Source organism: Dipodomys ordii, unplaced genomic scaffold (assembly GCF_000151885.1).
Source record: "Dipodomys ordii isolate 6190 unplaced genomic scaffold, Dord_2.0 Scaffold190, whole genome shotgun sequence".
Classification (NCBI taxonomy): Eukaryota; Metazoa; Chordata; class Mammalia; order Rodentia; family Heteromyidae; genus Dipodomys; species Dipodomys ordii.
Window position 1 is genome coordinate 1,954,948 of NW_012267406.1, and position 16,324 is coordinate 1,971,271.

Genomic DNA, 16,324 nt, shown 5'->3' on the forward strand with positions numbered 1-16,324 from the left:
TGGGAATTCCCATTAAGGTCAATCCTTGGTATAAAGTCATCAGTCTGGAGCAAAGAGGGCTTTCCTTCTAAATTCAGTTTTCTAAATAATTCCATTTACTTGAGGATTAAATAAACTAGACTCTTGTTAAGATGATTTGATACAAAGCTAACACATAGGAAATAAGTGATTTGTCATCACTGAAGACAGGAGAGCAAGGTGTGGTGGTTTATATATGCAATCCCAGCTATGCAAGAGGTAATCAGGAGGATAACGCTTTGAGGTCAGCACCAGCCAAAAGTTATTGAGACCCCCAACTCAACAGAAAAGCCAGGTATGGTGGGAGGTATAGGTAAAAGAATCAATATCTGAGGCTGGCCTGGGCAAAAGCATAAGAGACTATCTTTTTGAGATAGCTAAAGCCTAAAAAGGCTGGAATGTTGCCCAACTGCTTAGTAAGTACAAGGTCCTGAATTCAAATGCCAATACTGCTGAGAGAGAGAGAGAGGGAGGGAGAGAGAGAGAGAGACAGACAGACAGACAGACAGACAGACAGAGACAGAGAGACAGAAAGACAGAGAGAAACAGAAACAGAGAGAAAGAGAAAGAGAGAGAGGGAGACAGTGAGAAGGAGTATAGTCAAAGTTTATATCAAAAAATTTCCATAAATGATTTACTTTCCCAAATTTGAAAGTAAGATTTTCTGGGTTCACATTCCAAAGTGGCCTACATGTGTATAATGTCAGTACTTAGAACATATATCTTTGGCCATCACTTTATATATAACTCATAAACATAATTTTACACACACACACACACACACACACATCTGAGCTGAGCGTAGTGGCTCATCTTTTTGATATGTAGCTAATCAGGAGGCTGCGCTGAGATATGAAGACTATCATTCAAAGCAAGCCTAAGAAGGAAAATGTTAGTTCTAATAAGCTATTCCCACCTCCAAAAAGAAAAGCCAGAAGTAGAACTCTGGCTCAAATGATAGAGTGCTAGCTTTGAGCAAAAGATGCTCAGGGACAGCCTCCAGGCCCTGCATTAAAAATCCCAAAACTGACATGTGTGCGCATGCATGTTCATAAAAGAAAAAAATGGAGCTAGTAGTACACAACACTTTTCTGAATTAATTATTTTTCTTGAAATGAAATATAGTTATTTTAGCTAGAGAAATTATTTGCAGGTTGATGTGTTGATTTTATTGACCTAGATTGAATAAAATGCCTACTATTTATATTAAATATACCAATAAATTAAATATTTGAATATATACATTAATAAATCTTTAGCTTAGCCAGGCGCTGGTGGCTCACACCTGTAATCCTAGCTACTCAGGAGGCTGAGATCTGAGGATCACGGTTCAAAGCCAGCCTGGGTAGGAAAGTCTATGAGACTCTTATCTCCCATAAACCACTCAAAAATTGGAAGGCACTGTGGCTCAAGCGGTAGAGCGTTCACCTTGAGCTGAAGAGCCCATGACTGACCAAAAAATAAAAAATAAAATAAAATAAATCTTTAGCCTTAGAGTCCTTTTGTTAAAAAAACATGTGCTGGTACTGGGGCTTGAACTCAGTACTTTGTACGCTCCCTTAGATAGTTTGCTCATACCTGAAGTTCTACTATTTAAGCCATGCCTTCAAGACTAGAATTTTGCTGATTCATTGGAGATGGAGTCTTGCAGTTTCCTGCCTGGGCTGACTTCAAATCATGACCTTTTAAATCTCAGCTTCCTAAGCAGCTAGGATTACAGGTGTGAGCAACTGGCAGCCAGCTGGCTCCAAAGTCTTTTACTGTTTGAGTGGTAAATTTGATTTTCTACGCTGCCTGTTTTGTACAGCTTTTGTATTCAGTGGAGTCTTTATTGCCACAGATAACACTGGATTTTGACTAGGAAGATCTCTCTTCTATCTGTTCCACTTAGGTGTGGGGGTTGAAACCCTGGGGAACCAATAATTTTCCTTTTTGTTTCCAAACTAAATGCAAGTCAAGGGAGATTGCAACTGGTAATATGTGAGGAGGGGAGTCTTGGAGAGATCCCCCAACGTAGTCTTTCCCCTTTGTGTAAAGGAAGTTTACAGAGTGTGAATCAAATTGGTCTTAAGAAGCCCAGGGACCTGCTTTGGAAATGGGAGAGCTTGACACATTATGTAAGATGGAGGAAAAATAAAATAAAACTCAAGTACCAAAGAATGGGTGAATGGGTGAAGATGATAGAAATCATGACTATGGTAAAGACAGGGAAGAAAGAGGGAAAGAGATACACAATTTGGAATATTTGTGTCAAGAACATTGTTTTCTTCTTAGCCATGGGGCTGGTGTGCCAAGTTCCTCTGTTTTTGAAAAATAAGAATCATCCAGAGTACCCAAATATACTTGCAAGTCGGATCCAGGAAGAAACCCAGGAAAAAGGCTGGGAATGACTTTGAAAGTTGTCTTCATTTCTGGTTAAAAACAAACAAGCTGCTGGGTGTGGGTGGCTCATGCCTGTAATCCTAGCTACTCAGGAGGCTGAGACCTGAGGATCACAGTTCAAAGCCAGCTGGGGCAAGAAACTCTGTGAGACTCTTATCTCCAATTAACCACTAGAAAATGAGAAGTGGCACTGTGGCTCAAGCCATAGAGCAGCTCACCTTGAGCTGAAGAGCTCAGGGACAGCGCCCAAGCCCAGAGTTCAAGCCCCACAACTGACAAAAACAAACAAGCATGCTGTAGAAAATCCTACAATGGATCCATCCAATAATATTTTAGAGTCTCATAAAAATAGTATTCCTTTAAAAAGGAACAGTTGAAAACTTTTAACCTGAAGAGAGCAAGAGCTGCTATAGAAACCAGTGCGTTGAAAACTTGTGATCAAAGTGAAGGACAAAATCTTCCACGCCACCTAATTGAACTTTATATTTTCCATTTATTTATTTATTACCTTTAAGCAGTCATATAAAATGATTTTAATTCTATGTATCCGTTTATGAGCCCAATTTATGTTAATCAATACCATCCCTTCTTATTCTCCCCTATCTCTCCTATCCTCTTAGGATGCCTAGCTCCATTTTTTCATATGTACATTGAATATCATGACTTTATGCCCACTCTCCCTCTCTCCATTTGTCTCCTCTTGACAACTGCCTCCCTCCCCAACATATTCCAGCTTCCTGGTGCTTATTTTGTCAAACATTTTAAGTTTGTTGTTCACAGGGGTTATACCATTGGACTCTCTGTCTGTGCATACCATGTTTTGGTCAACTTGTGACTATCTGCATATGACCTTGAATATGTTTTTAAAAGAGAGGAAAGCTTGGGAGCTTCTTTTGAGATGGCTTTGAAGAATAGCTAATACTTAATGCAGACATACTTTTTAATGCTCTAATACTAAAATTTCAAAGACCACATCAATATAAAAAGCAGTCCTGGCCTTTGAGCAAGTCATTTTGAATTTTTTAAAGGCAGATGTACAGTGAAAAATACCTTCCCCTTTTCATAAAGATTAAGAATTCAGGTCAACATAAATAAACATCTTTCCTATGCACAATAGCTGCAGCCGACTGATTTTTACAGCACTGTTAGGACCTGTCACTTCATAGAGCAAGTTTTGATCTTTAGAGTCAATACTTAAGGATGCAAACAAAGTCATAAACTCAGGACACTTTGCTCTGATAAAACAGATTTATTTAATTTTCTTTGATTTGACAGTCATTATATCATTTTAAAAGATGGACCTAGCACTTTTATAATCATACTAAAATGTTAAATCCTTTATATTTTAAATACTATTGTCTTGTTAAAAGCCATGGTGAAACAATTGCTTATGTATAATCATTATTTATCATTATAAGAACTGTGAGCCAGGAACTTTTAGATTCCCAATGTGCAAATAACAGATTGCATTTCTTTACAAATAGAATGTGGTATTTCCTTTCTCTTTGAGGATTTTTTTTTCACAAGGATATCACCATGGGGCCCAGCATTTTATCACAGATTTTTTTAAGGGAAGAATCAAAAGGAATCAGCCTCTCAGGAAAATTAGATGCAGCAAGAGCTCTCATAAAAATTCTTTTGAAAATTCCATACAATGGTGTGTTTTTGTTGTTGTTATTTTTTGTTTTGTTTTTGGTATCTGTCCTGGGGCTTGCACTCAGGGCCTGGGCACTATACCTTAGCATTTTTACTCAAGTAACATTCCACTACTTGAACCATACCTCCACTACCAGCTTTTTGCTGGTTAATTGGAGATAAGTCTCATGGACTTTCCCTTCTGGGCTGGCTTTCAAACTGTGCTCCTCAGCTCTCAGCCTCCTGGCTGAATTTCGGAAATTTTTCCACAGATTTAGGTGGAGTATGGCTGCCTTTGTTCTAATTATGACCCAGATTTTTCATAACTAGTAAAATATTCTTGTTTGATATCCCCTTATTTGTCTCATCATTGAACAATAAAGCACAATCTCTTGTTTTGTTGGCTTGAATAGTTTTTCATCTTCTAGGATTGGTCAACTGAGACATACTGTCACTTTGACTTTAAACAGTTATTTAAATTTGGGGGGAGGGATGCTGGGGACAGAACTCCTGGATTTCACCCATGCTGGGCAAGCACTGCGCCACTGAGCAACATTCCCAGCTCTCAAAATTTCCTTACTTAAAAACAACGAAAACAGTTACATCAATGAAATAAGAGTGATTCCCTTTTCAATTGTGCTGTTGTCGGATTATTTCACCTTTCCAAACCCTCTTTGCATCTCCTTTCAGTTTAGAAGTAAAATGTGAATAACAAAATGTGAAATCATTTTTGTTTTGGTTTTGAGATATTCAGGAAAGGAAATTCCACATCTAACCCAGGTTATTTCTTTCACTGAGAGTTACCCTTAGCAACCTGCTTGCTGGCTGATGTTACTATAAAATGGAAATTCTGGTGAAGTCAACATAATCCTTGCATTTGATTCTGCTCCGTAAGTATTGGAATTTTTTTTTAAGAGCTATACTATCTGAGGTGTTGGTTCTGGAGAATGCAGATCCATTTACTGAGAATCTTAGAAGCATACTAAGTGTGAAAAATTAGGAAAATATGAAATTGGTTTGAAATTACACAGGAGCAAGGTGGGTACTCTATAATGTATTCAGTGACCTCAAATGAATCTACCTGCTTAAGGGAAGCTGATCTCTTTCCATGAAAAATGGAAAGATGGTGAAAGGTACGCTGTTTCTGAAGATTCCTGAGACAAACTGTCCCACTGCAGTAAATGAGTCTGTAGTTCTTTTGCATGTGAATACAATGGGAGTTACTGGTCTCTTGGTTGCTTTTTCTATAGTACTCAGCACACTTGGAAGCTCTAGGAATATTGCTGGACATCTGGACAGCAAGAAGGTGGCATGAAAAAACATAGTAGGGGACAGGGTTTCAATTTGGATCTGGTGTTATCTCCAGGGTTCACTTGTTCTGAGTATAAGCAGAGTGTTGCTTGAGGAAATCACACACCACCCATGGACTGGAGCTTTGATGAAGTCCAGCTTCACATAGATGCTGAGTTCTCTCCTCTTCAGCCTATAAACCTACAATCCAACAAAGGAATTCATATTCTATTTCATAGACCAAGTAGGCATCAGGGGAAACTTCTTTCTTGCCCAAACATGTCCAGACCCCCTGCACCATTTTTGTGTATACTGCTTTCTTCCATTAGGACAGAGAAGCTAATGATGATCCACCGTTACTCCATCCGTACATTGGATGCCAGCTCTCCTTTGTTCTCAGGTAGTGTCATAACCTGCCCTTCCTCATCATCTCCTTTCTCTTGTACCTGAAACATCTTTAACTTGACTTTTTTTAACTCCCACTGTCTGCTTTACTTTTAGTCTAAATGTACAGCACGATTTCTATTCCTTCTCTGTTAATATCAGCTAATGTTTATTATTGGTTGCTGAGGAAGTAAACACACTCTAATGCCAAGTTTCTCTAAATAAATCAGGAGAGCCAGCTGGGCACTGGTGGGTCACACCTGTGACTCCATCTACTCAGGAGGCTGAGATTTGAGCATCACAGTTCAAAGCTAGTCCAGACAGGAAAGGCCATGAGACTCTTACTTATCTCCAATAAACTACTGAGAAAAAGCCAGAAGTGGTGCTGTTACTCAAGTGGTAGAGCACTAGCCTTGAGCCAAAGAAGCTCAGGGACAGTGTCCAGGTCGAGTTCAAGTCCCAGTATGAGTGTACACACACACACACACACACACACACACACACATCAAGAGAGTCAGGCATGGCACCAATACTTCACACCTCTTAACTACTCAGGATGCTGATATCTGATGATGGTGGTAGAAAAGTTCATAAGATTCTTATCTCTAATTAACTACTAAAAAAAACCCAAAAAAAGTAGGAAGCAGAGCTGTGGCTCAAGTGGTAGAATGCTAGCCTTGAACAAAGAAGCTCAGGGACAGTGCTCAGGCCCTGAGTTCAAGCCCAGAACCAGCAAAAAAAAAAAAAAGACAAAACAAAACAAGAAAACAAGTAAAAAGACATTTTTACTGTTGTATTGTGTGTATTTAATTTTTTTGAGGCTGAGGCTCAAACCCAGGGCTCTGCACATGCTAGCAAGCACTATATATTCCCAGCCCTTACAATTTTTTTAAATTCTCATGTATTAATTGTATATACTAATGGAGTTCAGTGTGACATTTTAGCACATGTGAATCAATGATCAAATCAGGGTAATTAGTATTTCTTGTTTCTGGTTAGAGCCTTCAAACTCCTATCTTGAAGATCTTCATAAAACACATAATAGGTTGCTGTCAATCATAGTCATCCCACGATTTGTGGCATACCAGAAATATGTTTCCCTCCTGTCTGAATTTTGATACCTATGTCAATTTCTCTTATCCACTTCTAACCTTTCATAGCCTTCTTCTGTAAGGTTACTCTGGTCAGGTTAGTTTTCCCTCTCTCTTCTCTTTCTTTACTAAGAGCCTTCTTAGCATTCAAATATCAATTAGAAACTTTTACCATGAAACTTTCTTTGACCTCTCAAAAGTATGGGTACCACATTTGTTTGTATGCTCCCAGGACTCTGTGCTTTGCTACTCACATCATCTAACAAAAACAGTCAGATGTGCTGATAGTTTGGTGTCAGGAGTCACCTAAACCTAAATTTTCCCTGAAGTGTTCGTTATGAGAGCTGAGCCTCAAGCTTCCTTATCACATAGGATTCAACTATTTCTCCTTGCTCAGGGATTACTGTTGTAATTGCCTATAGTCTAAGGTCTGGAAATATTTCCTACATTTACTTTACTTTCTTAGTTGTTTAACATGAGAGATTAATTTCAGTCCACATAATACTATCATGGCCTGAAGTGGAAGTATTATTTCCTCTCTATGTTAGAATATTGCCTTTGCTAGATATGAAAATATGTATTAAGCATCTCTATTGGCTGCTTGCTGTATTGCTTTAGTACAGTTACCTATTCATGTAGTACTATATGTTATTAGAGAAGATTTATATTAGTTATACTGTTTGTGAGGCAAATATTTCCTAATACACACACTTACTTTGACACAAAGTCTTCTGGTGTAACCAAAGTTGGTGTCAAACTCTTTATATAGCCTTGACTGGCCCTTAATTTGTTATCCTACTATTTCAGAAGGCTTCCTGAGCATAGGAATTAGAGGCATGCATCATCATGTCTGGCTCTTTTGTTCTTTTTAATAAGTATTTCTTTCTTTCTTTTTTAAAGTAACAGAATTGTCAAATTATGACAAAATGGGGTATCATAATTTTCTAAGGGGCATGATCTATATACACTTGTTGAGTGAGGCAGAGTATATGAGGTGCTGTATTATCTTTCAAAATGATAACATGGACTCCTCCATTTACAGTGTGTCTCAGTGTTCATGAACTGGCTCTCTGTTCTACCATATCTGTGCACATGCTTACGTGTGTAAGTGCTTGTGCACACATCATTAGTCAAGCTGCGAAGAAATTGCTGGTTGTGTATCTTGGCTGTCAGTCATAAATCTATTCAGTTAAACATTCCACTGGCAGCTGCATTCTAACACACTTAAAACTGCTCATTAAAGGGTGCTGGGAAGTTGGCTCAGTGGTAGAGTGCTTGCCATGCATGAGGCCCAGGGTTCGATTCCTCAGCACCACATAAGCAGAAAAAGGCAGAAGTGGCACTGTGGCTCAAGTGGTAGGCTCTAGCCTTAAGCTGAAGAGCTGAGGGATGGCCTCCCAGGCACAGAGTTCAAACTGCTCAACAAAGAGAGTTGAATATACTTGATAGTTAAATATACTGTTTTACTGAATTTATTTAAACCACCTCACACCATTAGATAATAATGAGAGGAAAGTAGTGAAACACAGAGACAAGAGAGGTCTACCTGAAGAAAATGTTGAGGTGTCAAGTTGATGGGATTGATTCAGAGTAATTTAGTGCATACTCATTTCTATGTTTCTTGATGTTTGTTTAGTTTGAGAATGAAGCCTCAACTTCTAAAACTTCCGAAGGATTCTTCTCTAAGAAGATGTGAGTATCTACATAGGTAGAATTATGATTTTTGGTGTCAGCACTACATAGTGAAATTCTCCAAATGTTCTTATTGAAAGCTGTGCTTCTTTTACACAAGTTCTGGACATCTACATATAGTTCCCAGTTCGCTTGTTGGCTTCTATGTAAGGTGGATTCCTTAGGTGCATACTCTTGTACTTATGAGGGAGAAAGCTGAAACCAGTTGCAGATACTGTTAAAACACCTTTAACATTCTTCTTCCTTCTTATTTCATCAGAATGTCTTTGGATAAAATTATGAAAAAGCAACCAAGGTCACTGAGTCACTCTGATTCATTTAGGCAACATAGAATAAACCTGACTCAATATAATAATGAACTGAGCATGCCCAGAAATATTTGTGTCCACCATCTTTCCTTTCTAACATGTCTGTACGATTTTAAATTGAGCATGCTCAGAAAGTGCCTACTCCTACCTGTGCTTCTGGTGGAAGATCCCCATGTTATCTTCCTTTAAATCATTACTTTGTAAATAATCCCACCGGTCTCCCATTTGCTACTCCCTTATCTCTCATTTGTGTTCACTGGCCTAGCACTCAGAAGGAGGCAAAGCTTATTCTTTTCATCTCTCTCTCTCTCTCTCTGTCTCTCTCTCTCCTCTCTCTCTCTCAACATATAGCTATAGATAGATAGAGAGAGAGAGATAAAGTAGGTAGATAGATAGATCACTATTAATAGAAGAGACCAAGCAAGAAAATGGAAAATCCTCATACAAAAGAGGGAATTGTGTTGTTAGCTTTTTTGTCACAATGATGAAATACCTGAATGAATAACTTCAATGAAGGAAATACTGATTGTGATGTACAGTTTCAGAGCTTTCAGTCCATGGTTGCTTGGGCACATGTTTCTGAGTCTCTGGGCAGGGGAGCACTTCACAGCAGTGGGAGTATGTGGTACAAGAATATTACTGTAATAATTAAATTTATACGTATTAAAAAATGGAGACAACCTTCCTGAACTTGCTAAGGAACATTTATGAAAAACTTATATCTAATATTTGCTGAACAGTAAGAGACTAGATGCTTTCCCACCATACCTGCTTAACATCTAGTGGAAATCCTATGTAATAAGATAAATGTAATAAGACAAATAAAAACAAAACAAATAGGGGCTGGGAAGATGGCTCAGTGGTAGAGCGCTTGCCTTGCATGCATGAGGCCCTGGGTTCGATTCCTCAGCACCACATAAGAAAAAAGCCGGAAGTGGCGCTGTGGCTCAAGTGGTAGAGTGCTAGCCTTGAGCTGAAGAGCTAAGGGACAGTGCCCAGGCCCAGAGTTCAGGCCCCACGACTGGACCCCTCCAAACAAAACAAAACAAATAAATAAAAGGAAATAAAAGCCATGCTGTTGTGATGGAAAAATCAAATTGGCTTTCCTCATAGATAACATAAATATACATGTATAAAATTCCTCCAAACCAATAACAAAATCAATGTCCTGGAACTAATAACTGACTATAACAAGTTTCTAGGATCTAAGTCTAATATTAAAAAAGTCAATGGCTTTCTTCTATATCATATTTCTTCTATGAACAATTGGGATTTAAACTTGAAAACTTAAGACAATTTCTTTCTTTTTTTTTTTCCAGGGCTGAACCCAGGACCTTGCATGCGAAGGGTGGGTACCCTTCCTCTGGGCTAAACCCCCAGCCCCAAGACAATTTCTATTAACAAAAATAAAACTAAAAGTGTCATTAGACATATATAAATCTAACAAAACATGTAGTGGAAAAATACAAAACTGATGAAAGAAATCAAAGCAGTAAACAGAAAACTATTCCACATTGATAGAAGAATTCAATATTATTATTTTAGTTTTTTAAAACTTGATCTATAGATTTAATCCAATCCCAATCAGAACCCCAGAAAGCTGTTTTGAGGATGCTGAGAAACTGATCTAAAGCTTATATGGTGGTGTAAATATTCATTATAGCTGACACAGTAATGAAGAAGTGTAAATCAGAGCACTAGTGTTATAGGACTAAGATGTACAGTATTAAGACAGTGTGGTATTTAAAAAAGAATAAGTAAATAGACCAGTGGAAGCTATTAGAAATGCAGAAATAAATTCAACTGATAAACACTGCTGCAACAATTGGATATCTATATGTGAAGCAGGAAAGAAAGAGAAAAATAATAAACTACATACTACTCAATTCCAACTAGAGATTCTAGAGAAAGCAAAATTAGGAAGACAATAAACAGATCAATAGTTACACAGATCTTGGAAGGAGAGGAACAGGAGTAGGTGGAACACAGGAGATATTTAAAGTAGTGTGACCATTCCGTGAAGATGCCACAATAGCAATGCAAGCTTTACAAAACCAGAAAATGTACAACACAAAGATTGAAGGATATGGGTATTAATATTAATAACAGTGTATTAATATTGTTTAGTTGCTATGGTTTGAACAGTTTATCCCCTATCAAGTTCATTCAGAAGATTAAAGTCTTCTGTTAATGGTCTTTAGAAAGTAGAGTGTCAGTTCAATTGTAGTGTTTAGAAATGATGCCTTTGGGAAGTTATTAAATTGCCTCCATGACTAAATTCTTGTAGCTCTATGAGAATCATGAAAAAGAGAGGGGGGAAGAGAGACACAGAGAGAGAGAGAGAGAGGAGGGGAGAGAGAGAGAGACAGACAGAAACAGACAGAGAGAGACAGAGAGACAGAGAGAGACAGAGACAGACACACAGAGAGAAACACCTATAAAGGGGCAGGTACTCCTGCAATGTTATGATGTCCAGAGGGAATCCTCACCAGAGCCTGCTCCATGCTGCTGGGATTCTAGCCTCCAAAACTATCAACTTCTTCTTTACAAAGAATTATACCTGAGTTTGCCTCAGGTGTTTCATTACAGTATCACAAAGCTGACAGACTGACTCTAAGAAATGTAGCACATGGGTACAAAAGTTATTACAGGGGTTTTCAGGAAGAGATGCTTGAGGATAGACACACACACACACACACACACACACACACACACACACACACACACAAATATATTTTCCACTCAAGTTGTACCAGAAACATAAACCTTCTTAAAAATGAAGTCAAATAATTTATCAAAAGGGTGAAAAAGAGCTATTTCCCCATGGTTTTCTTTTATTATTGTGTGATTCCTAAAGTATTTTAGGAAAAATAAACTCTTATTTTTCTCCATGTCAGGGTAGCCTAATATACAAAATACATATCTGCAATAAACTTATTTTATGTGTGCTTGTCCTGGTACTCAAACCCAGGGCCTGAGTGCTGAACTTGATACCTTTATTTGCTCAAGGCTAGCACACTTACCACTTGAGCCACTTCTGGCTTTTTGGTGGTTAATTGGAGGTAAGAGTGTCATGAGCTGAGCACTGGTGTCTCATGCCTGTAATCCTAGCTACTGAGGAGGCTGAGATCTGAGGATTATGGTTCAAAAGTTCTTGAGACTATGATCTCCAATAAACCACTAGAAAACCGGAAGTAGCTCTGTGGCTCAAAATGTAGAGTGCTTGCCTTGAGCTGAAGAGTGCAGGGACAGTGCCCAGGCCCAGAATTCAAGCCCCATGACCAACCAAAAAAAAAAAAAAGAGTGTCATGGACTTTACAGCCCTGGCTGGCTTTGACCAAAAATTTTCAGATCTCAGCTCCTAGAGTAGCTAAGCATAAGCCACTGCCTCCCGAGTAAGCTTATTTTCTGTATTTTAATCATTACAATTTCTTCCCTGAACTTACTATCATTCATTCTTTTCACTCAGCTCTCAATGCTTTGTCTAAGCGTATAGTAGATGGATTCTATTAAGTGATTAGTGATCAAAGTAATGCTACTTTGAGAATACTATGCAAACAAATTGTATTTTTTATTTCTTCTTTTCCTGTAAACAGTTTCATAATCCACAGTGGAGCGCCTTCACATGTACACTTTTCTCTGAAGAAAAGAAAAGAATATTTATGTTGGCTTCTTCTATTGAAGAATGGACAAAGGAAAAGCAAAGAGCCAGGCCAGATTTAGCCTTATTTAGAAATGCCATGATTAAGCCCTGGGAAACCAACAATTCTGGTGCAGAATTCTGCGAATCTTCCATTCATTTGGTCTGCAAGTGTTTGTTAAATTACAATCTGATGCCAGGTTCTTGGGAGGCTGTTTGCCTTAAGATACTTAAGGGTTCTGTGCTTTAAAATACTTGCCTATAAATAATCTGGTCAATCGATCTGCAGTTGTGATGGTGTTTTGATAGGGGAAAATGATTGTGGCACACTATGGTACCTTAAGAATTCTGAAAGTACCCTAGTCTGGGTAGGGCACATATTACAAAGTGGAAGTGGCACAAGAAAAGCCAGAGAAGCTGGTTCATAATCAAGGTCAGATCTCTTTCAGATTGTAAGAGAAACTCTCTTGACCCTTTTTATTCATTCCTAATAATCACAGAGCCAGTTCTACAAATGCTCAGATTAACCTCATGGAACAATCTTACCTTTCTGACTCAAACCTTCGAAAACCTTTAAGTACTCATAGATGATTAATGTGGAAGTACAAGTATTGGGTATAGCCAATAATCAATGAATTAACAAGAGAAGAGAAATAGGGAGTAAGGTATTTGAAGTCACATAGGATTTGTTTTAAAGGAAGTAATAGGGGGAAGAGCTTAGCATGTAGATAGATGCTGAAAGGTTGATACTTTTCTGATGCCAACAACAGACCCAAACTGCCTGTTAATTTTGCTAGGATGGCTGTGGGCTAAGTTTTCATAATAACAAAGTGATTACTCATTACATGTTTGATTATGGCTAGGAGGATGATTTAGTCTTAATCAAGTTAATCTGGAAACAATCACATCTCTAAAGACTTTCATTTTGGTGAAGTAATATCATCGAAATATTTATTTACTTTGCTATGCCATAAACTTTATCAGAAATTAAAGTATGCCTTGTAAAACTGTATTTTATCTTTTTGAAGAACACACTTTTCTCAAATCCTTGTATTAGTATGATAATATTAACTTCATGCTCTAGAATATTCTTTTCTTGTTTTTTAAAAATTATCTGTAAGTAGTGGTACAAAAAGGTTTCAATTCAACATGTCAGTTAATGAGTTCAATGCATTTTGGCCAATGTCACCCCTTCTATCATTTGCTATACTTAAGACTAAATTGTCAGCAAAATTAAGTGCAAGCTACTGAGGGACTAAACATGAATAATAAACTAAATTAATTGATAGAATTATTTCTTGTCCAAAACTTCCAGATAGGCGTTAATGTGTCAATAATATCTTTGTATACTAATACAATGACCAGAACAGTAAAGAAAACAATAGGCCAATTTTACTTGTGGAAAAAGAACACTGTGACCCAGAGTTCTCTGTTTAACAAGATGGTCATGCAAGAAAGCAATCTTGACTCATTTCTTCTTTCTTCCTTTTCTTTCTGTTTTCGTCTTTTTTTTTTTTTTTAGCTGTAGTGTCTTCCATTGAACTTCAGCATTAAATTTGATCTATTACTTTACCTGGGAAGAGAGAAGTGCCAAAGAAAATAGAATGACCTCTTTCTGAACTATGTCTGGGATGCTTTCATTGCAAAGCAGCAGCATTGGATTTTCCTGCGGTTTAGTCCAGAGCTGTCCTTCCCTGAGTTTGACCAAAGGAAACCCACTGTGCTCTGTACTTGGGCTCTTTGAACCTTCCGATAATGGATTCTAACCACACCACATTTATGCATACGAAATAATTTTAATGGCTGAACTAGTTTATTACTCAGCCACTTTTTCTCTATCTTCTTTTCTGTATTGGAGTTGTCAACCTCATTAGTATTTCAAGGAAAAAACAACAACAACAAACTGGATGTTGTCTATCCTCTTGGTTGGTGCTTTCCTTTTCCTGGCAGACTGGGCCTAGAGTTTCAATAGAGGAAGTGGGAAGGGATACGACACATTCAGAGGTTATGAAAGACCTTATTTACCATCAAAGTGAAAGTTTCCAGATACTTCAGTCCTGTTTTCTTATGCTCTTCTGTCTTTGATGAGGAATTAAGGACTCCAGCCAGGGCTACAGAGGACTCTGAGAGGCGGTTGGCAGAAGGTACTACATGGTGTCCTGGAGTTGTTCATTAATTACCAATGATACTGAAGCAGAAGAGTGGACAGAAATACAAATATAGTTTCAGAAATACAAAAATAGTTTCAACACAGGCCTTGCTGAGGGAAATCTGAATCTGTACCATTAAAATATCTTTCCACCTAGCTTACATAATTTATTTTTCATTTATTGATCTTTTATTAATTTATTTGTGAAGCATTAATTGTACCATGACATATTTTTTTCTTTGTTTTTATTTTTATTTCTATGCCAGTGGTGGGATTGAACTTCCCTTAACTTTTTGTTCAATGCTACCACTCTGCCATTTGAGCCACAGCTCCACTTCTGGCTTTTGGGTGATAACTTGGAGATAAAAGCCTCACAGAGTTTCCTGCCTGGGCTGGCTTTGAACTGTAATCCTCAGATGTTAGCCTTCTGACTAGGTTCAGTATTTACAGAAGTGAGCCACTGGCATCTGACTGCAGTATGGCTGTTTAAAAAGCTACTTATACTTGTGATCTCCCCTATTCAATGCTAAGATTTTAGATGGTGGTTCTCCAACGTTAGTGACTCTAAGAATAACCTCAGGACCTTGTTGAAAGAATATAATGATGTCTGATATACGTAATAAATTTGAGGTGATCCTAGGAATATTCATTTTAACAAAAGCTCAAGTGACTGTAGTGCAATGCTCTGTAACTCAGCTTGAGAAGAATTTGTGCAGAGATTAGAGTCTCCAAGGTGGTTAGGTCCTAACACTAAGCAGTGTTCATGGAGGTTCCTCATGGATATTTGTGTAGCAAAAACAATGCTTCAGATTGGTGAGATCCAATGGATGATACGACAGGTACTCAATCACAGTGATCCCCCATTTGAGCCTGAGGTAAGATGGAATGAGGAATCCTTGGATGTCACCTAGGGGTTACTAGATGTCAACACAATAATGCATATCTCACTAGCTCAGAGCAGAGAATCCAAAAATGGCTGCCATTTTTCAGATAGACTCTCACCCCTATTCTTCTCAGGAGGTATTTTTTTTCTCTCCTCTCTTTTCTTCCTACTTTTTTCCTGTTCTGCTAAATTAAAACATGGCTGAACTTCTACTTACGGGACTCTCTTTGCTGTGAGACCTCTTGAAATGCTTTTCATGTGTGCTTTTTTTAATAGAAACTGGGAGGCTGTCTCCTCTTGTGATGGGCCCACAAGGTAACTAGAAGTAGAATAAAATTCAACATTCCTACCTTGATTTTGCATCTGTCTTACAACTTTGGGATACATATTACAAAAAGCAACAACAACAACAACCATCATAACACATTAAGCTGGGTGCCAGTGTCACAGACCTGTAATCTTAGCTACTTAGGAGGCTATCTGAAAATCTTGGTTCAAAGCCAGCCCATATAGAACAAAAAAATCTTTGAGACTCTGTCTCCAGTTAAGCAACGAAACTCTAGAAGTAGAGCTGTGGCTCAAGTGGTAGAATGATATCCTTGAGGGAAAAGGCCATGTGTGGGTACAATGGCCTGGAGTTCAAGCCCCAATACTGGCACACACACACACACACACACACACACACACATACACACACACACACAACAAACCAAAGCACAAACAAAAACTTATATATATATATATATATATATATATATATATTTTTTTAGGTCCGGTCGTGGGGCCTAAACTCTGGGTCTAGGCACTGTCCCTCAGCTCTTCAGCTCAAGGCTAGTGCTCTACCTCTTGAGC